This window comes from Zea mays, chromosome 2 (genome assembly GCF_902167145.1).
Source record: "Zea mays cultivar B73 chromosome 2, Zm-B73-REFERENCE-NAM-5.0, whole genome shotgun sequence".
In the NCBI taxonomy this organism is placed as follows: Eukaryota; Viridiplantae; Streptophyta; class Magnoliopsida; order Poales; family Poaceae; genus Zea; species Zea mays.
The window spans coordinates 64,020,338-64,043,290 of NC_050097.1; positions in this window are offsets into that span (position 1 = coordinate 64,020,338).

Below are 22,953 nucleotides of genomic sequence, written 5' to 3' on the forward strand. Positions count from 1 at the left end.
GAAGGATAAGATGATCACGAAGTTGTGCGCAGAAAAGCTTCGGCATGATAGCAGAGAAGGGGAACCGACTTAAAGATGAAAAGGCAAATTAGACCTCGAAGAATTACTATAGAGTTATTGATAAATGTAAAGGGCATTAATATAATTCTACACGGGCTGCGTCCCTTGCCTATAAATAGATGAACAGTACTCCCGTACTGTTCACGCTGACTTGGCATTCGCTTTTTGCATCACGCATGTACCTTTACTTTCCGTCAAACCGAAGGTACATTTGTAATTTGTTATTCTGGATATGATAATGCAAATAAAAATAAGTTGGTGATAATATCTATATTATTCTTCATATTTCGCATATGAATTCTTCCTTATCATCTATTGTGCTTACGGAGGTTTTTTCTTTCATAACCTTCGTCCGGAATTCATTATATCCGAAGGTATATAATGTCTTGAAGGACTTTAATATTTAACACATTTTATGTTGCCTTGTTCTTAACTCTTAGCATTTGAGAACAAGTCTCCAACATTAGCGCCCACCTCCGGTGAACTCACGTCCATTTTTTGAGTTTTGAACACCTTCGGCAAGCATCACCTTCGTCATGCCGCCGAAGAAAGCTTCAGCAACAGGGGCTGCCACTCTGCAGCCGCTGGATCCCAATCAGGATGTCCTTTCTCTTAGGGAGGCCCAAAGCCAGAAGAGGAAGGCCACCAGTCCAACGCCTCCGGAGGACGACTTGGATCAAGAAATCCAAAACTTGGAGATGCTCCATCAACAGGTCCAACAAAAGAAGGAAAAGATGGCTCGTCTAGCTGACCTACAAAGGCAGATAGATGAAGCCTCTGAAGAAGTTCGTCATCTTGCTCAAGATGACCAGAACCGAAGGCCTCCGCGCAGAGAGCTTCATCAGGACGGCTTCTACAATGAGGACGACTGGTATGAAGATTTCCATCATGGAAATTTTGCTTTTGATGATACTTCTCCTCTGTCAACAGAACTGCAGGCTACACCTTGGCCCCAGTCTTACAAGCCACCCCAGCTCCCCATGTACGACGGTCATTCAGACCCGAAGCAATTCTTGATGAGTTATGAAGCAACCATATCTTCGTATGGTGGCAATACTGCAGTCATGGCAAAGTCTTTCGTCATGGCTGTCAAGAGTGTTGCACAAACCTGGTACTCCTCTCTTTGGCCAGGAACAATCACCTCATGGCAAAAGCTGAAGGACATGCTGTTAACCAGCTTCCAAGGGTTTCAAACGAAGCCGATCACTGCTCAAGCTTTATTCTAGTGCACCCAGGACCACGAAGAATACCTTTAGGCGTATGTCCGAAGGTTCCTGCGTCTGAGGGCATAAGCACCAACGGTGTCCAATGAAATTGTCATTGAGGCCATGATTAAGGGGCTTCGCCCGGGACCTTCAGCTCAATACTTTGCCAGGAAGCCTTCTCAAACTTTGGAAAAGCTGCTCCAGAAGATGGACAAGTATATTCGAGCTGACAATGACTTCCGCCAAAGAAGGGAGGAAGCATACAGGTTCTCTGAAATGACCAGGGGCTTCGGAGGAAGATTTCATCCGAGGCACGTCAAGTCAATTCACAACTCTACTCAGAGTGATGATAGAGGGAGTCAACAGCAAAGGCCACAGTACTCCTCGCAAGCTTCAGGGCAGCAGCAAAGCTCTTTCCGACCGACAGCTCCAAGGGGCAGAGGCGCCAGGGGCTTCGGAGGAAGATTTGGGGATCAGCCAAGGAAAATTTATTGTCTATTCTGTGGTGAGGACAAGGGCCATACCACCAGGATGTGCCATGTTACCATCCAGAAGCAAAAGGAGATAGCAGAAGCTGCAACACAACAGAGTCAGCCGAAGCAAGTCATGCATACTGCTTCATATCATTCGCCTTACATTCCAGAATATGTAGGCAACCACCCTGCAGCTTCGGTTTCTTCGGCAAGCCAACCCCAAGCATCTTGGCAACAGCCTCCACCACCAACGCAACGAGACCAACAGCCAGAAGGGAGTCAGCCCACCCACCTTCAACGGGACTTCAGAGAAGAGTCCGAAGCTCGCACAGTCAATAGCACTGTGTCAGAGTCGAAGCATATTTACTGACAAATATCCTACCCCGACAGCAGTTTTTCGCATTCAGTATTATTTTTTTAATAAGGAACACTTATGGGAGGCTTAAGTGTTTTTTGTCGTTTTTAATCTCTTGTGACAGTTTCGCTTTTTACCATAATGAAAATATATCTTCTCTGAAGGCTTAAGTTGCCGAAGCATAAGAATTTATGGTGGCAAGGAGGACCTTCGAATTATCAAAAATTTTGTTCTAAGGAACGCAGCGTAATTTCTTTGAAGCAGCAGAAAGTCGTTCCTAAGGGAGCGCAGTGTAAGTTTTTTGCTCAAAAGTCGTTCCGAAGGGAATGCAGAGCTTACAGCGAAAAATAAACGCTGATTCCACTAAAAGTAAAAGGCGAAGAAGCTCCTAAGGGAGGCTTACAGCGAAAAATAAACGCTGATTCTGCTGAAAGTAAAAGGCGAAGAAGCTCGTAAGGGAGGCTTACAGCGAAAAATAATCGCTGATTCCGCTGAAAGTAAAAGGCGAAGAAGCTCCTAAGGGAGGCTTACAGCGAAAAATAAACGCTGATTCCGCTGAAGTAAAAGGCGAAGAAGCTCCTAAGGGAGGCTTGCAGTGAAAAAACATCGACCTTCGGCAAATATCATTTTGCATAACATCACATCATTACATCATTTGCATAGAATAACATCATACATCATGTTGCACCAACAACGCAAGAAGGGAATCTCAGTATTGATATTCGAAAATTGTTTCGAAGAAATAGTGACAAGGCACAAAAATAGCTATTGAAGAGTTGTACCTTCGTCAAACTCTGAAATGGAAAGATCTATTAGTTATTGACTTTACGAGGATTGGTTACTAATCTTATGAGAGCACGGATATTGTTTACGAAGCATGAAAAGAAGGGAAGGTGTTTTTTCGCCGAAGGCTCAAAAACGGTATGTATAAGAAATTTCATGCATCGTAAAGAATAGAACCATAAACAGCTAATATATTACATTCAAAGTTACAAAATATTACACATGTTTCTCAACAAACATTACATTCTAAATGTTTTTTGCAACAGCATCTAATCTTCCCTTAGAACTACTTCTGCAACTTCATTTAACAGTTGATCAACAACCTTATACATGATAGCTTCGGCCATTTTCCTAATTTCGTCATCCCCCTTCGCGTGGGGGCTCGCAGATGGCTCGGCAGGTTCTGAGGGAGGAGAAGATACGGCTATATTACTATTACAAACCGTAAACAAGTTCGAAATCAAAAAATTACAACAGAGCCAAAAACCACTAGTTAGTACATATTTGCCCTTCGAGCTCCGCACTTTTCTCAGCGGCCTCTGCTACTTTTCTAGCGTCATGGATGCCTTTTTCGCTTTTTCGTATAATTTTTTGGGCCATTTCTCGGCCACCGTTGTCCCAGATGTCGGTGAAAAATTTTCCACCGACCAGGCTCGCTTCGGTCGAGGGGTCTTTTATATCTTTGGAGGATAAGGCGGCTTCGGATTGTGCCAAAAATTTCACATGCTCACAGCCCTTCCTCTCCAAAATGGTAGCAATCCCCCTGGCACCCGAAAAGGCACATATGTCTCCGCGGCTATTCAAAATTTCTTCAAAGGCCTCAGCTTCGTGGCTGGTCCATTCGATTGGGCCTTCGGGGTCACCCCTTATGAAGTTCTCTTCACTTGAAAAAGCGCCAATGCTGGTGAAGCTAGTTTTTACTTTCTTAACACATTCTATAGACTTTTCATAGCATCTTTTTTTAGATGCACGAAGCTCTTCAACGCTTTTTTCTAAATGGTTTGCCCATTGTTCACTGATTTCTCGTTTTGTTTCTTCAAGTGTGCGTTCCTCTTTAGCTCTGGCTAGTTATTTTCGGAGATCTTCAATTTCACGCCTCTGAGCCTCAGCTTGAACTTTAAAAGTAGCTTCGTCTTCTTTTATTCTATTTATCAATGAATGAAATATTTTATCTTTTTCGAGACCTTCGTTCCTTAGTTCAATTACTTCGGAACGAAGGTTGCTCAGGGCCATAGCACACCCTTCGTCTTCGGCATCTTTTTGGGCCCTGAGGGCATTACTAAGTATAAGGCCCTGCAAAGAAAAATGTGTGTGCGTCAATAAATTTAAGCAAATGAAAAATTTTGGTTTCAAGAAAAAATAGAAAAACCTCATTTTTGCACCTTTAAGCTATTATACGCCAAGCTATCGGCTAGCTCGTTTTTCGACAGCACCGAGAGCTCGTCTTCTAGTGTTGGGAATCCGAAGCTCTTGCTCATCTCCCGACAGACAGAAATCTCCTTGCTGTCAGGGAGACAATACAAAAAGTCTTCTTCTCCACTGCCATTGAAAATCAACGCCCCCTTTGGATATTTCAATTTTTGGGCGTAAAACTGGGCCTCTTGCTTTTCTTTTTCAGACAATTTTTTCCCCGAAGCATGACGTAAAATATAATCGAAGGCTTCGGAAGATGCTTCGGGGGCGGCAGTACCAGTTTCTTCAGCCGGAATTTGTTCTGTTATTTCTGTTTCTTTGGCTTCCAAGGATTTCACCTTGGTGGGCTCTGAAGGCCCAGCTTCAGTCTCAGGTTGATGTTGTGAAGCTTCGGCATCAAATGCTTCAATATGCACTTCGGAAGTTTCGACAATTTTCTTCGGAGTTGTGCTTGAATACTTTATTGTCTCCAAAACATCCAGCACATTAACCATCCTTTTTCTTTTGGGGGTCACTGCTGGACCCTTTTGGCTTTTTGCTGCTTCAATTTTTGCTGAAGGACTTAAAATTTCTGATGTCTTTGTTTCTTCAGCCCTCGGTTCTTCTATTTTTTCTGTCGCCGGCACTTCGGCCAACCCTTCAATATTCGGCAGGGGAGTTGGTTCTTTAGCTTCGGTGGCCGAAGAGGTCTCACCGACAAACTCAGGCACTGTGGCCGGTTCAATATAACGTGGCCGGTGTGTGAGAACCTTTACCCTTTTCCTCTTCGGCGCCGGCTCGCTAGGAGCGGCTAAAGCAACTTCCTTCGCAGAAGATGTATTTTTTCTTTTTTGACCCCGCGTTGGATAACGGTAGTCGGGGTAGACAAACCCAATTGCATCAAATACTCGGTTGAGTCTCTTCTTCTTTCGGCCTCCGAAGGCCGCTGATAGTGCAGTGTCTTCGGCCTTCGAGTATAATCCAAGCAATTCATCACTTATGGCCTCAATACTTTTTAGCCAGTCATCATCTGGCTCGACGAATTTATCTCCATATTGGAATGTGTATTTTAGCCTAACTAATCCACCTTCATCAGTTTCTCTAACGGTCTCCTTCGGCATTTCCCACTTTTCTACAAGTGGCCATATTCTGAAGGCAATGTGCTCTTGGACCAAATCCCTTGTCCCAATAAAAAAGCAAACCACGCTGAAGGCTCTCTGGCATTCTTTGGCTGCTTCATTCATTTCCACCTTCGGCCTCCGAAGGCCGAAGCGTTGCCATATAGGGCGCATAATGATATCTTTAATATCTTCCCGTGTTTTCAAATCATTCTTCACATAAAACCATTCCGTCATCCAGTCGCCGGGCCATCTCTTTCGAAAGGTTGGCACAGGACAGCTTGACCCAGATCGGGCACCGAAGCTGTAGCAGCCAAAATTGTTGTGATACTGCTCTTTACCCCAGGGTTTTGTCTCATACAATAGCTCATGTATGTTGCAGAAACTTTTTGCATTTGGTTCTAAACCTTGGCTCCTCACGGCCCAGACGAAGATGCCCATCCTTATCATTGCTTCGGGAGTAATTTGATGAAGGCAGATTTCAAATATCTTCAGTACCTCCACGACAAAACTGCTCAAGGGAAACCGTAGTCCAGCCTTCAAGAAGCTTCGGAATATCACAACTTCATCCTCCTCAGGAGTCGGACTAGTTTTTTCTCCTTCGTCAGCCCTCACAATAGACAAGTCCCAAAAATATCTACCCCTCATATTAACAAGATGGCTTTGTTTAATACTTGATTTACCAAAAACCGCATGGCTTGGTCGCCAAGGTCGATCTTCGGAATCTTCACCACCATTATCCACATCGTAGCTGTCACTATCGCCAGTGTCTTCAGATAAACCCTCTAAAATCTCCCTCGTAATCTTCTCTGTATTTGTCTTTGCCATTGATTGAAGAAAGCCAAGATGCATCTCCTCAGAAAGGCTTAGCTTCGATTCAGCAACAGCCTTTTTATCTTCAGACATCTTTGAAAATGCTGAGAAAGTGCTCTCGAAACCGAAGCTTAAAAATTTAAAAAGCCAAGCAGGTGTTGTTGCGCAAGGGCTAAAAGTCGAGTGAGCAAAAGCAGATGGCAAGAAAGCGTGCCAAATAAACTCGTGGTGAGCTCTTATTTATACACCTAGTGCGTTGAAAACTGGAGGGTCCCGCTTGTCAATGACTGTTGCTATTCTAGCAAAGGGAAGGTGTTTTTTCGGACCTTCGGCTTAAGGCCTTCGTCCATGTCGCAATATGAATTTATCATTCTAGCAAATTAATATTGCGAGGGGCTACTGTTGGGGGCCTTCGGCTTCCGAAGGTCCTCAAAAACATGATTTGACAATGTTTTCCAAGTGAAATATGTGAACAAGTATCTTCAGAATCGGGTTATGAGTATACAAGAGCATGGTCAGGACGAAGCCTGAGCGAGACGAAAGGCGATTATGACGAAGGATAAGATGATCACAAAGTTGTGCGCAGAAAAGCTTCGGCATGATAGCAGAGAAGGGGAACCGACTTAAAGATGAAAAGGCAAATTAGACCTCAAAGAATTACTATAGAGTTATTGATAAATGTAAAGGGCATTAATTTAATTCTACACGGGCTGCGTCCCTTGCCTATAAATAGATGAACAGTACTCCCGTACTGTTCACGCTGACTTGGCATTCGCTTTTTGCATCACGCCTGTACCTTTACTTTCCGTCAAACCAAAGGTACATTTGTAATTTGTTATTCTGGATATGATAATGCAAATAAAAATAAGTTGGTGATAATATCTATATTATTCTTCATATTTCGCATATGAATTCTTCCTTATCATCTATTGTGCTTACGAAGGTTTTTTCTTTCATAACCATCGTCTGGAATTCATTATATCCGAAGGTATATAATGTCTTGAAGGACGAAGGACTTTAATATTTAACACATTTTATGTTGCCTTGTTCTTAACTCTTAGCATTTGAGAACAAGTCTCCAACACTTGGTTTTTGGCAGCTTCGGTCTCAATTTCTGTTTTTGGAGCTTCGACAGCTATCTTCGAAGTAGAGCTTGAAGATTTTATTGATTCTAGCACATCTAGCACGTTAACCATTCTCTTTCTCTTGGGAGTTGTTGTAAGGTCCTTTTGTGCCTTCGGTGTTGGCATTGGCACCTCAACTCTTGCTGAAGGACTTAAAACTTCTTATGTCTTTGTCTCTTCAGCCCTCGGTTCTTCCATTTTTCCGTCTCCGGCATTGTAGCCAGCTCTTCAATATTCTGCAGATGAGTAGGCTCTTTGACTTCAGTGGCCGAAGAGGTTTCACCAACAAACTCAGGCACTATGGCTGGCTCAATATAGCGTGGCCGGTGCGTAAGAACTTTCATCCTTTTTCTCTTCGGCGCTAGCTCACTAGGAGCGGCCGAAGCAACTTCCTTCACAGAAGCCGTACCTTTTCTTTTTTGACCCCGTATTGGGTAACGGTAGTTAGGATAGACGAACCCAATAGCATCAAAAACTCGATTGAGTCTTTTCTTCTTCCGGCCTCCGAAGGCCGCAGATAGTGCAGTATCTTCTGCCTTCGAGTATGGCCCAAGCAGTTCATCGCTTGTAGCTTCAACGCATTTCAACCAATCGTCATCTGGCTCGATAAATTGGTCTACGAACCTGAAGGTATATTTTAGTCGAATCAGGCCACCTTCATGTGGGTTGTTGATGGTTTCCTTCGGCATTTCCCAGTTAGCTACCAATGGCCATATCCTGTAGGCCACGTGCTCTTGAACTAAGTCCCTAGTCCCGATGAAAGAGCAGACTATGCCGAAGGCTCTCTGGCACTCTTCGGCTGCTTCATCCATTTCCACCTTCGGTTTCCGAAGGCCGAAACGCTACCAGATAGAGCGCATGATGATATCTTTAATATCTTCTCGTGCCTTCAAATTGTTTTTCACATAGAACCATTCCTTCATCCAGTCTCTGGGCCATCTCTTTCGAAAGGTTGGCACGGGACAGCTTGACCTAGATCGAGCACCGAAGCTATAGCAGCCAAAATTGTTATGATATTGTTCTTTACCCCAGGGTTTTGTCTCATATAATAGCTCATGCATATTGCAGAAACTTTTTGCATTTGGCTCCAAACCTTGGCTCTTCACGACCCATACAAAGATTCCCATCCTTATGATTGCTTCGGGAGTAATTTGATGAAGGCAGATTTCAAATATCTTTAAAACTTCAACCATGAAACTGCTTAGAGGAAACCAAAGCCCAGCCTTGAAGAAGCTTCGGAAGATCACGACTTCATTTTCCTCAAGAGTAGGACAAGTTTTCTCTCCTTCATCAGCCCTCACAATAGACAAATCCCGAAAATATCTACCTCTCATATTGGCAAGATGGCTTTGTTTAATGGTTGATTTTCCAAAAACTGCATGGCTTGGCCGCCAGGGTCGATCTTCCGAGTCTTCCCCCCACTTTCGGCATCATAACTGTCACTATCACCACTATCTTCAGATAAACCTTCCAAAATTTCCCTTGTAATCTTTTATGTATTTGTCTTTGATATTGATTCAAGAAAGCCAAGATTCTTCTCCTCAAGGAGGCTCAGCTTTGTTTCAGCAACAGCTTTCTTATCTTCAGACATGTTCGGAAACGCTAAAAATCGATTTTAAAGCCGAAGCTTAAAAAACTTACAAATTAAGCAAGTCTTGTTGCACAGTAGCTAAAAACTGAGTAAGCAAGAGCAGATGGCAAAGAAAGCGTACCAAATGACATTGCGGTGTGCTCTTATTTATACATCTGGCGCATTGAGAACATGAGGGCCCCGCTTGACATTGACTGTTGCTATTCTAGCAAGAGGAAGGTGTTTTTTCGGACCTTTGGCTTAGGGCCTTCGTCCATATCGCAATCTGAATTTATGATTCTAACAAATTAATATTGCGAGGGGCTACTGTTGGGGGCCTTCGGCTTCCGAAGGTCCTCAAAAACGTGATTTGACAATGTTTCTGGAGTATAATACATGAGCAGGTACCTTCGGACACGAACCCTTTGAACAAGTCAAAATTGCTGTATGAAGAAACACAAAGAGAACGAAGGATGGAACAGAGCCGAAGCTGTGCGCAAGGAAGCTTCGGCATGATGGCAGAAAAGAGGAAACCGACTTAAAGAGGAAAAGACTATTTAGACCCCGATAGATTACTATAGAGTTATTATCAAAAGCAAAGGGCCTAGATGTAATTTTACATGGGCTGCGACCCGTGCCTATAAATAGGTGAACTGTACTCCCGTACTGTTCACGCTGACTTGGCATTTGCTTTTGCATCACGCTTGTACTTTTACCTTCTTTCAAGTCAAAGGTATATTTGTAACCCAACATCATTCCTATTCTTCTACAGCAATAAATAAAAAATGAGTTGATAATAATACATAACTATTCATGTTATCTTTTATATTCCATGTAATTCCCTTTTCATTATGATATGTAATGTTCATGAAGGTATGTCCTTCATAACCTTCGTCCGAAAATCATTATATCCCAAGGGAAATAATGCTTCGAAGGACGAAGGACTTTAACGATTAACGTTTTCTGTGTTGCCTTGTTCTTAACTCTTAGCATTTGAGAACAAGTCCCCAACAGTGGCTATAATGAAAGGATCATTTTTATACCATTGACCTTGGTTGTTTATGCTCTTGAAATAACCATCATCTTTCATTTGGTATGTCCTTCCCTCTAGATTGTACCATTCACACTGTAATAAGATAACAGTTCTACGCCCTTTGCTGTTCTTACTGTAACTCAACTCAATAATGTCTGTGATTGTCCCATAGAAGTCAATTGTGTCATCACCGTGAGTACCTGCACTTTTGATGGTGGAGTTTTGTGTATTCCTGTGTTCGTCACGAGCTAGAGTGTGGAACCGTACCCCATTGATTATATAGGCTGTGTATGAACGCACTCTCCGATCCGGCCGGCATGCTAGTGAGTACAAGTCTTCATCAACATGTGTTGTGCCTTCATATTTCAATCTAGTAACCTGCAGGATGCAAACATATAGAATTAATGAGTTTCAGAATGTAGTATATCATAAATTATTTAGTCATGTTGTAGAAGTTGCACACACATGATTCTCGAACCATGCAGCGAATTGTGTTGACATCATTTTTCAACATCATTGACCTCTTGTTGTTCTAATTGTGCCCTGTACATGCTGTACATGATTTGCTGATATAAGTTGCCACCAACACCATGGCTTGTTGCGGTGTACAGATCTTGAATCAAACCTTGAACTCCCTATTCACTATCATCTAAAATGACATCTTTAGCTTGTCCTTCATCATCAAGTGGAGCCTAGTCATTTCCATCCCATGACATATATTCATAACCAACAGCAAGTGTGCCATCATCATCTTCTTGAACATCAATATCTCCCTCTCCATGGTAAACCCACCTTGTATAACACTGTCGGGGACCATAATTAGGGGTACCCACAAGGCTCCTAAATCTCAGCTGGTAACCCCCATCAGCACAAAGCTGCAAAGGCCTGATGGGTGCGATTAAGTCAAGGATCGGTCCATTCAAGGGACGCGATCATGCCTCGCCCGAGCCCAGCCTCGGGCAAGGGCAGCCGACCCCGGAGGATTTACGTCTCGCCCGAGGACCCCCTACGGCAACGAACGCACCTTCGGCTCGCCCGAGGCCCAGTCTTCACCAAGAAGCAACCTTGGCCAAATCGCCACGCCAACCGACCAAATCGCAGGGGCATTTAATGCAAAGGTGGCCTGACACCTTTATCCTGATGCGCGTCCTCCAGTTGACAGAGCCGAAGTGACCGTAGTCACTTCGCCGCTCCACTGACCAGCCTGACAAGAGGACAGCGCCGCCTGCGCCGCTCCGACTACTGTGCCACATGACAGAGTGAGGCTGACAGCAGCCAAGCCTGGCCCCAGGCGCCATAGGAAACTCCGCTTCGCCCGATCCTAGGGCTCGGACTCGGGCTCAGCCCTGGAAGACGACGAACTCTGCTTCGCCCGACCCCAGGGCTCGGACTCGGGCTCAGCCCCAGAAGACGACGAACTCCGCTTCGCCCGACCCCAGGGCTCGGACTCGGGCTCAGCCCCGGAAGACGACGAACTCCGCTTCGCCCGACCCCAGGGCTCGGACTCGGGGTCAGCCCCGGAAGACGACGAACTCCGCTTCGCCCGACCCCAGGGCTCGGACTCGGGCTCAGCCCCGGAAGACGACGAACTCCGCTTCGCCCGACTCCAGGGCTCGGACTCGGGCTCAGCCCCGGAAGACGACGAACTCCGCTTCGCCCAACCCCAGGGCTCGGACTCGGGCTCAGCCCCAGAAGACGACAAACTCCGCTTCGCCCGACCCCAGGGCTCGGACTTGGGCTCAGCCCCGGAAGACGACGAACTCCGCTTCGCCCAACCCCAGGGCTCGGACTCAGCCCTGGCCTCAGCCGACGGTCTCTGCCTCGCCCGACCCAGGGGCTCGGACTCGACCTCGGCCTCGGAAGACAGACTCGGCCTCGACCTCGGAGGAGCCTCCACCTCGCCCAACCTAGGGCTCGGACCGACCACGTCACAGGAGGCGCCATCATTACCCTACCCCAAGCTGACTCAGGCTACGGGGAACAAGACCGGCGTCCCATGTGGCTCGCCCCGCCAAACAACTAATGATGGCGCCCCGGACGCTCTATGACGATGGCGGCTCTTAGCCCCCTTACGGAAGCAAGAGGACGTCAGCAAGGACCCGACAGCCCCGACAGCTGTCCTTCCGCCAGGCTCCAGCGCTCCTCCGACGGCCACGACACCACACGAACCGGGTGCCAAAACCTCTCCGGCTGCCACGATGGCATGTACTTAGGGCGCTAGCTCTCCTCCGCTAGACACGTTAGCACACTGCTACACCCCCATTGTACACCTGGATCTTTTCCTTACGCCTATAAAAGGAAGGTCCAGGGCCCTCTTACAGAGGGTTGGCCGCGTGGGGAAGGATGGGACGGCGCTCGTGTGAGGCCGCTCGCTCCCTCCCGCGTGGACGCTTGTAACCCCCTACTGCAAGCGCACCCGACCTGGGCGCGGGACAAACACGAAGGCCGCAGGATTTCACCTCTCACACCTGTCTCCCTCCGGCTTCATCCCCCCTTCGCGCTCCGTCTCGCGCCGACCCATCTGGGCTGGGGCACGCGGCGACAATTTACTCGTCGGTCCAGGGACCCCCCGGGTTCGAAACGCCGACAGTTGGCGCGCCAGGTAGGGGTCTGCTGCGTGTTGACGAACAGCTTCCCGTCAAGCTCCAGATGGGCAGTCTCCAGCAACCTTTCCAGCCCGGGACGGTACCCCGTTTCGGGAGTCTTGAGTTCATGTCCCTCGACGGCAGCTACGACATGATACTCCTTCCCCCGCCGCGCGACAGCGACAATGGCGGCAGACAACCCGCCCGCCGGCGGCGGAATCGATGACGTCTTCCCCGCGCGGTGGAAGAACAACATTCGAGCTCGCCCTGTCCCCTCCCCCGCCGACGGAGGAGGAGGCGGGGCAACGAGGGCCAAGCAGGAGGCGACACCTCGTCGGCTGTCAAGCGAGTCGACGGCGCCGGCGCCCCAACGGGGGGCACGTCGGGCATCGACCTCGCGTCTGAGACGAAGACGAGCGCCGTCTCCCCGCAACACGCCAATCCCAAGCAAACGGACGACGCCAGCACGCTCGCGAAGGACTTGCCGGGCGTCACCCTCGTACCTGAGACGACGGTGCAGTCAGCCCCTGACGTGACTTCGTCACCGCCCGTCGACCAAGAGGTACCAGCCGATTCCCATCTCACGCCTTTTGGATTTAGCCTCGACCCACCAAGCGACTTCGCTTTGGTGGACGCTCTCGTAGAGGCGAGTCCAAACCCTCTGGGGTATCGTATGTGGTCACCCTGGGACCGGCTGACGGCCGTCTCGACCTACGGTCCCTCGGGATTCGAGGAAGATGACGAGCCCGACTTCTGTTGGGATTTCTCCGGACTTGGTAGCCCTAGTGCCATGCGGGACTTTATGACTGCGTGCGATTACTGCCTTTCCGACTGTTCCGACGGTAGCCGCAGCCTCGGCGACGAGGACTGCGGCCCAAGTCGTGAATGTTTCCACGTCGATCTAGGGGGTCCCAACGAAGGCGACCATCTTGGTATGCCGAAGAACGGTGATCTCCATAGGCCTATGCCTCGCGTTGACATCCTTCGGGAGCTAGTTGTGGTCCTTGTCCCGGCGGGGGGTCATGACCCACAGCTCGAGCAAATTCGTGAGATGCAGGCCAGGCTCGACGAGGGGGCAGGAACAATTGAGCCGATCCGCCGGGACATCGGGCAGGAATGGGCGGGCCAACCTCCGGCCGGAGAAGTGCGTCATCTACCCCAGGGTATCCAGCACTGCATCGCCGACGATGTCAGGGTAAGGCCGCCACCGACTTCCAGTGGAGTCGGCCAGAACCTGGCTGCAGTAGCAATACTTCTCCGCGCGATGCCGGAGCCATCGACCACCGAGGGGCGGCGAATTCAGGGAGAGCTCAAGAATCTCCTGGAGGATGCCGCGGTCCGACGGGCCGAAAGCTCCGCCTCCCGAAGGCAGTGGTACCCCTCGAAACATCGCGCTGCGACTTCCCGATTCATGCGGGAAGCCTCGGTCCACACCGGGCGCACGCGCAACACAGCGCCTGCGGCCCCGGGTCGCCTCGGCAACGAGCACCATCACCGCAACCGTCGGGCCCACCTCGACGAGAGGGTGCGCCGAGGCTACCACCCCAGGCGTGGGGGATGCTACGACAGCGGGGAGGATCGGAGTCCCTCGCCCGAGCCACCCGGTCCGTAGGCTTTCAGCCGCGCCATACGACGGGCGTCGTTCCCGACCCGGTTCCGAACCCCGACTACTATCACAAAGTACTCGGGGGAGACAAGACCAGAACTGTGGCTCGCGGACTACCGGCTGGCCTGCCAACTGGGTGGAATGGACGATGACAACCTCATCATCCGCAACCTCCCCCTGTTCCTTTCCGACACCGCTCGCGCCTGGCTGGAACACCTGCCTCCGGGGCAGATCTCCAACTAGGACGACCTGGTCCAAGCCTTCGCCGGCAATTTCCAGGGCATGTACGTGCGCCCTGGAAACTCCTGGGATCTCCGAAGCTGCCGACAGCAGCCGGGAGAGTCTCTCCGGGACTACATCCGACGATTCTCGAAGCAGCGCACCGAGCTGCCCAACATCACCGATTCGGATGTCATCGGCGCGTTCCTCACCGGCACCACCTACCACGACCTGGTGAGCAAGCTAGGTCGCAAGACCCCCACCAGGGCGAGCGAGCTGGTGGACATCGCCACCAAGTTCGCCTCTGGCCAGGAGGCAGTTGAGGCCATCTTCCGGAAGGACAAGTAGCCCCAGAGTCGCCCACTGGAAGATGTCCCTGAGGCGTCAACTCAGCGCGGGGCCAAGAAGAAAGGCAAGAAGAAGTCGCAAGCGAAACGCAACACCGCCGACGCGGACCTTGTCGCCGCCGCCGAGTACAAGAACCCTCGGAAACCTCCCGGAGGTGCCAACCTCTTCGACAAGATGCTCAAGGAGTCGTGCCTCTATCATTAGGGGCCCGTCACGCACACCCTTGAGGAGTGCGCCATGCTTCGGCGCCACTTTCACAAGGCCGGGCCACCCGCGGAGGGTGGCAGGGCTCGCGACGACGATAAGAAGGAAGATCACCAGGTAGGAGAGTTCCCCGAGGTCCGCGACTGCTTCATGATCTACGGTGGGCAAGTGGCGAACGCCTCGGCTCGACACCGCAAGCAAGAGCGTCGGGAGGTCTGTTCGGTAAAGGTGGCGGCGCCAGTCTACCTAGACTGGTCCGACAAGCCCATCACCTTCGACCAAGACGACCACCCCGACCACGTGTCGAGCCCGGGGAAATACCCGCTTGTTGTCGACCCCGTCATCGGCGACGTCAGGCTCACCAAGGTCCTCATGGACGGAGGCAGCAGCCTCAACATCATCTACGCCGAGACCCTTGGGCTCCTGCGGGTCGATCTGTCCTCGGTCCGGGCAGGCGCTGCGCCTTTCCACGGGATAATCCCCGGGAAACGCATCCAGCCCCTCGGACAACTCGATCTACCCGTCTACTTTGGGACGCCCTCCAACTTCCGAAGGGAGACCCTCACGTTCGAGGTGGTCGGGTTCCGAGGAACCTACCACGCAGTACTGGGGAGGCCATGCTACGCTAAGTTCATGGTCGTCCCCAACTACACCTACCTCAAGCTCAAGATGTCGGGCCCCAACGGGGTCATCACCGTCGGCCCCACGTACCGACACGCGTACGAATGCGACGTCGAGTGCGTGGAGTACGCCGAGGCCCTCGCCGAATCCGAGGCCCTCATCGCCGACCTGGGGAGCCTCTCTAAGGAGGCGCCAGACGTGAAGCGCCACGCCGGCAACTTCGAGCCAGTGGAGACGGTTAAATCCGTCGCTCTCGACCCCAGCAACGACGCCTCCAAGCAAATCCGGATCGGCTCCGAGCTCGATCCCAAATAGGAAGCAGTGCTCGTCGACTTTCTCCACGCAAACGCCGACATTTTCGCGTGGAGTCCCTCGGACATGCCCGGCATACCGAGGGATGTCGCCGAGCACTCGCTGGATATCCGAGCTGGAGCCTGACCCGTGAAGCAGCCTCTGCGCCGATTCGACGAAGAAAAGCGCAGAGCCATAGGCGAGGAGATCCACAAGCAAATGGCGGCAGGGCTCATCAAAGAGGTATTCCATCCCGAATGGCTTGCCAACCCTATGCTTGTGAGAAAGAAAGGAGGGAAATGGCGGATGTGTGTAGACTACACTGGTCTAAACAAAGCATGTCCGAAAGTTCCCTACCCTCTGCCTCGCATCGATCAAATCGTGGATTCCACTGCTGGGTGCAAAACCCTGTCTTTCCTCGATGTCTACTCAGGGTATCACCAAATTAGGATGAAAGAGTCCGACCAGCTCGCGACTTCTTTCATCACACCTTTCGGCATGTACTGCTATGTTACCATGCCGTTCGGTTTGAGGAATGCGGGTGCGACATACCAAAGGTGCATGAACCACGTGTTCGGCGAACACATTGGCCGAACGGTCGAGGCCTACGTCGATGACATCGTAGTCAAGACGAGGAAAGCCTCCGACCTCCTTTCCGATCTTGAAGTGACATTCCGATGTCTCAAGGCGAAAGGCGTGAAGCTTAATCCCGAAAAGTGTGTCTTCGGGGTTCCCCGAGGCATGCTCCTGGGGTTCATCGTCTCCGAGCGGGGCATCGAGGCCAACCCGGAGAAGATCGCGGCCATCACCAGCATGGGACCCATCAAGGACTTGAAAGGCGTACAGAGAGTCACGGGATGTCTTGCGGCCCTGAGCCGTTTCATCTCGCTCCTCCGCGAAAGAGGCCTGTCTCTGTACCGCCTCTTAAGGAAGGCCGAGTGCTTCACTTGGACCCCTGAGGCCGAGGAAGCCCTCGGGAACCTGAAGGCGCTCCTCACGAACGCGCCCATCTTGGTGCCCCCCGCTGCCGGAGGAGCCCTCTTAATCTACGTTGTCGCGACCACTCAGGTGGTTAGCGCCGCGATCGTAGTTGAGAGACGAGAAGAGGGGCATGCATTGCCCGTCCAAAGGCCAGTCTACTTCATCAGCGAGGTACTGTCCGAGACCAAGATCCGCTATCCACAAATTCAGAAGCTGCTGTACGCGGTGATCCTAACGCGGTGGAAGTTGCGACACTACTTCGAGTCTCATCCGGTAACTGTGGTGTCATCCTTCCCCCTGGGGGAGATCATCCAGTGCCGAGAGGCCTCGGGTAGAATTGCAAAGTGGGCAGTGGAAATCATGGGCGAGACGATCTTGTTCGCCCCTCGGAAGGCCATCAAGTCCTAGGTCTTGGCGGACTTTGTGGCTGAATGGGTCGACACCCAGCTCCCAATAGCTCCGATCCAACCAGAACTCTGGACCATGTTCTTCGACGGGTCGCTGATGAAGACAGGAGCAGGCGTAGGCCTGCTCTTCATCTCGCCCCTCGGGAAGCACCTACGCTACGTGCTACGCCTCCATTTCCCGGCATCCAACAATGTGGCCGAGTACGAGGCACTGGTCAACGGGTTGCGCATCGCCATCGAGCTAGGGGTCCGACGCCTCGACGCTCGCAGTGACTCGCAGCTCGTCATCGACCAAGTCATGAAGAACTCCCACTGCCGCGACCCGAAGATGGAAGCATACTGCGATGAGGTTCGGTGCCTGGAAGACAAGTTCTATGGGCTCGAGCTCAACCACATCGCCCGATGCTACAACGAGACTGCGGACGAGCTGGCTAAAATAGCCTCGGGGTGAACAACGGTTCCCCCGGACGTCTTCTCCCGAGACCTGCATCAACCCTCCGTCAAGACCGACGACACGCCCGAGCCCGAGAAGGCCTCGGCCCAGCCCGAGGCACCCTCGGCTAGGCCCGAGGCACCCTCGGCCTCCGAGGGTGAGGCATTGCACATCGAGGAGGAGCGGAGCGGGGTCACGCCTAATCGAAACTGGCAGACCCCGTACCTGCAATATCTCCACCGTGGAGAGCTACCCCTCGACCAGGCCGAAGCTCGGCGGTTCGCGCGGCACGCCAAGTCGTTCGTCTTGCTGGAAGATGGGAAGGAGCTCTACCACCGCAGCCCCTCGGGCATCCTCCAGCGATGCATTTCCATCGCCGAAGGCCAGGAGCTCCTACAAGAGATACACTCGGGGGCTTGTGGCCATCACGCAGCACCTCGAGCCCTTGTTGGAAACGCCTTCCGACAAGGTTTCTACTGGCCGACGGTGGTGGCCGACGCCACTAGAATTGTCCGCACCTGCGAAGGGTGTCAGTTCTACGCAAGGCAGACCCACCTGCCTGCTCAGGCCCTACAGACCATACCCATCACCTGTCGTTTGCTGTGTGGGGTCTGGACCTAGTCGGCCCCTTGCAGAAGGCACCCGGGGGCTACACGCACCTGTTGGTCGCCATCGACAAATTCTCCAAGTGGATCGAGGTCCGACCCCTAAACAGCATCAGGTCCGAACAGGCGGTGGCGTTCTTCACCAACATCATCCATTGCTTCGGGGTCCCGAACTCCATCATCACCGACAATGGCACCCAGTTCACCGGCAAAAAGTTCCTGGACTTCTGCGAGGATCACCACATCCGGGTAGACTGGGCCGCCGTGGCTCACCCCATGACGAATGGGCAAGTAGAGCGTGCCAACGACATGATTCTACAAGGACTCAAGCCTCGGATCTACAACGACCTCAACAAGTTCGGCAAGCGGTGGATGAAGGAACTCCCCTCGGTGGTCTGGAGTCTGAGGACGACGCCGAGCCGGGCCACGGGCTTCACACCGTTCTTTCTAGTCTATGGGGCCGAGGCCATCTTGCCCACAGACTTAGAATACGGTTCCCCGAGGACGAGGGCCTAAGACGACCAAAGCAATCAAGCTAATCGAGAAGACTCGCTGGACCAGCTGGAAGAGGCTCGGGACATGGCCTTACTACACTCGGCGCGGTACCAGCAGTCCCTGCGACGCTACCACGCCCGAGGGGTTCGGTCCCGAGACCTCCAGGTGGGCGACCTGGTGCTTCGGCTGCGACAAGACGCCCGAGGGCGGCACAAGCTCACGCCTCCCTGGGAAGGGCCGTTCGTCGTCGCCAAGGTTCTGAAGCCCGGAACGTACAAGCTGGCCAACAGTCAAGGCGAGGTCTAAAGCAACGCTTGGAACATCCAATAGCTACGTCGCTAATACCCTTAAGATGCTTTCAAGTTGTTCGTATGCCTCGTTCCCACGCAAAGTTTAGTCATCAAGGAAGGGTCAGCCTTGCCTCGTCAAAGGCCGACCCTCCCTCGGGGGCTAAAAGGGGGGAACCCCCTCTGCGTCAAAATTTTCCTCAGAAAAAGATCTTTTCTACCAGAATGTGTTTTGTGCTTTTCGACTACTTCGAAAGTGGATCCTGAAAACGATGGAGTACACGTAAGCAGCCAAGGTTGACCGAGCCGAGGGACTCCTATGCCTCCAGGATACGGATACCTCACTCATCACCTTCTGCGATAAGTAACTTGCGCTCGGATAGGTGATTCCGCGGACCGAACAAGTCTTCACGCTCGAAAGATCCTCTGCCGAAACGATTTTTCGGGCCTACTCGACTGCGTCGGTGACAGAACCCTATGGACGAGTAAGAGTGCGCGTAAGCGGCAAGGCCGACCGAGCCGAGGGATTCCTACGCCTCCGGGATACGGATACCTCACTCATCACCTTCCGTGAAAAGTAACTCTCGCTCGCACAAACAATTATGTTACCGACAAATAAGTCCAGATACTCGAAACAAGGGGAAAAGAAACGCAGCTTTACAACACGACGATGGTGTGTTTGGGCCTCGGCGGCCGCAGAAAACATACACACACTACAAGATAATCCGATCCTGCAGGCTCGGATCTTGACAGTTGAAGGGAGCAGCAGCACCCTCGGCGTCAACTACGCCTTCGGCGAGGCCCGACCTAGCCTCGGACGGTGACGCGGTCGGAGGATGTCCACTCTAAAGGACGACATCAGCACCACGCCTGGGCCATCGCCGCCAGGGTCTTCTCTAGGAATCCGGCTCGAGCAGACGGCTCGGCCGGCCACCCTGAGGCCTCGGCCAGCTGTCCCTCGAAGACATCAGCCCGGCCTGTGGTCTCGGCAACTCAACTCCGGCGTCGGTCCCGCCAGTGGACGACCCGGCCAGGCTCTGGCCGACCAAGTCTTCTTTTCGAGCCAACTCAGCCTCTGTCCAGTGCTGACACCGCTACCTCCGGCTTCGACTCATCGGAGAGCGGCCGAGGGTTTCCTTTAACTAAGCAAGAGAAGCCTCGGACAGCAAGGCCGACCGAGCCGAGGGACTCCTACGCCTCCGGGATACGGATACCTCACTCGTCACCTTTGCACGAGGCAACTCACACTTGGTGAAGCGGTTCAGATAGCCGACAGGCGAGTCTTAGTGCTCGAAATGAGGAAAAAATGTGGCTCCGTGCCGAAAATACATACATGTTCAGGCCCCGACAGCCACAATGAACAAAAGATCGGCATTCAAGGTGCCATCACAAACGGAACTCCGGTTTCGTCCCCGCGGGTATGAATAACCTCCACACCGGGGAGCCTGCGGAGCGACAAGTTCCGGGCGACTCGCCAGCGACCTCTGCAGCAGCAGCTATGGTCCCAGGACGGACGCGGCCACCGGAAGGCTCTCGTTCGCGTCCCCGCTCAAGGGACGCGAACCAGACATCAAAGCCAAAGAGCTGGAGGCCGGCCCGTAGGCGGCGCTGACGGCCTCGACGGTGGGGAAGCTTCCCCCGGCTGCCACCACGTTAGCACCGACGGCGGCGTCCGCCTCTCCACCAACGCCGCACCGGCGAACGCGGGCCGCTCCAAAGCGCACCGGCAGGTCCTCGCTCCCATCCTCGCCACAGAAGCGAGGAAGGGGGCGGAATGTTGCATCCTAGCTGGGCAGCAACAGTTCGCCTTCCCCGGCATGGCTGGAGGACGCCTCCTCCGTAGAGCTGAAGGATGGTTTCCACCACCAGAAGCTGTAAGAGGAGGTGCCCAGCCGACCCGTGTGGGAGGTAGAGCCCCGACTCGCCTCGCTCTCCGCCCCAGCAAGGATGATAAACATCCTTGAAGCTGAGGGAGGGGCGGGGGCCACAGCCCGGCTTGCTTCTCCCCATCTAGGGGCTGGTGGTCATCGCCTTGGGTGACCACCGGCGAGGGGATGCGGCCGGGCCGCGTGATGAAAATCCTTGAAGCCGAACGATGGCTGAAAGGTACCAACTTCCACGAAGTTGCGTTCCTCCAACGACAAGGCGAAAGGATTGCGGGTGTTCCCCATCCGGGGGCTCGGAAGGTGGAAAGACACGATGCATAAGGGAGCGCACATGGTCGCCTTTCAAGGGGGTCACCCTCCTTTTAAAGGCGACTCTCCCTACTTGCATCCCCAGCCATCGCGGGCTGAGTCTTCTCCAACACGCTCCAAGGTCCTCCCCTAGTCCCCTACAGCGCGGGGGCTGGGTCCCACGCGTCATGCAAGCTGGCCCAGAGCAGAAGAAGCCAAACCGCCGCGCACGATGCATGCAACTGCCCGGCGGTTACGAGCATTCCTCCACTATCGCCCAGACCAGCGGGTGAAAGGGCGGACAGCCATGCAGGCGGCATGCTACCGCGCCAAGTGGGCGCACCCCTCCGACTTCCAATGCACCCAGCGTGGAGGCCCAGGCCCACACGTCATGCAACCGGCGCGCCGGTTGCTACGTGCGAGCAACTGCACCGCCACTCGCACCACTACCGCGCCTCCTCGACTACGGAACCAGTACCGCGACTCAAGGCAACCCTGCGTATGACCCAACAGTGCCAGCCAGGCGCATCGATCACGGGCCAGTCAGCCGCGGGAGAAGGCGCGACGGTCGATGCGGCCAAAAATGGGCCGGCAGTAATGGCAGTGGCAGGCGGGTAGAAGCAGCGGTCACGTCGTCAGCCAAGCTCACGTCACCTCGTGGGACAGCGAGAGAACCCTCTCTCACGGCATGAAGACGACGCGCCCGTGTTCTGTTTCTTGAACGGCTCACGCACGCGCAACGACTACCCCGCGAACCACTCGCCCCGTCGCATTAACTCCGCGGCGGGACAGGTGGCGCCCTTGGCAGGAGAAGCGAGCGACGCTTCACCTTCGCCATAATGACCGCGTCAAAAAAGGTGTGCCACGTCATCTCAATTTCGTATTCTTTCCCTTTTCCTCTTTCTCTCTCTTACAGCAGGGACCGGGAAAGGGGGATACCCCGAAAGGGATCCTTTTCCGCGAAGGAAACGGGCCCCGAGCCCCCCTACTGATCAGAGGTTCAAAGGTTGGCCCCTCGGAGGGGTTCCATAGCCACCTCAGAGAGCTTGGGCTCCGCGCCCACTACTGGTCAGAGGTTCGAAGGCCGGCCCCTCGGAAGGGTTCAACGGCCGCCTCAGGCCACTCGGGCTCCACGCCCACTACTGATCAGGGGTTCGTAGGCTGGCCCTCGAAGGGTTCACAGCCACCTCAGACACAGAGCGAGGGATGACCCTTGGTACGTTCGATACATAACCAAGGCTCGGGCTACGCTCCCGAGGTACCCTAGGACATTTCCGAGACCAGCGGGAACGATCTTGTAATGGAATCCCATCAGAGGGAGGCATCGAGCCCTCGGACCCGTCGAAAGGGGACTGGGTCCGGCAGATCACCCGCAGGTACTTTTGGAGCGCGCCTCCGGGCCTCTAGCCGACCCCTAACAAATGGGGCACGAGCGTCCACTCGGATTACGCGTCAGCAGCTCACTGGAGACACCATGTTCGGCACCCTCCAAGGGCAACATGGCGCTTTCCCCCCCCCCCTCCTCCTTGCGGAAAGGCAACGCAGGGGCGTATGAAAAAAGTCGAGTCTGTCCTTGACCATCCTCTCACCCTGTGCGGAGGCTCGGGGGCTGCTCTCGCAAACCCGACTCCGGCCAAACCGTTGACAGCGTCAACATAACAGCCCGAGAACTTGGGACCCGACCGTGCACCCGGGCTACGGCCAGCTCGCATGAGGGAACAACCAGACCAGCCGAAGTGTTGCGAAACGCACTAAGACCTCGAAGGAGTCA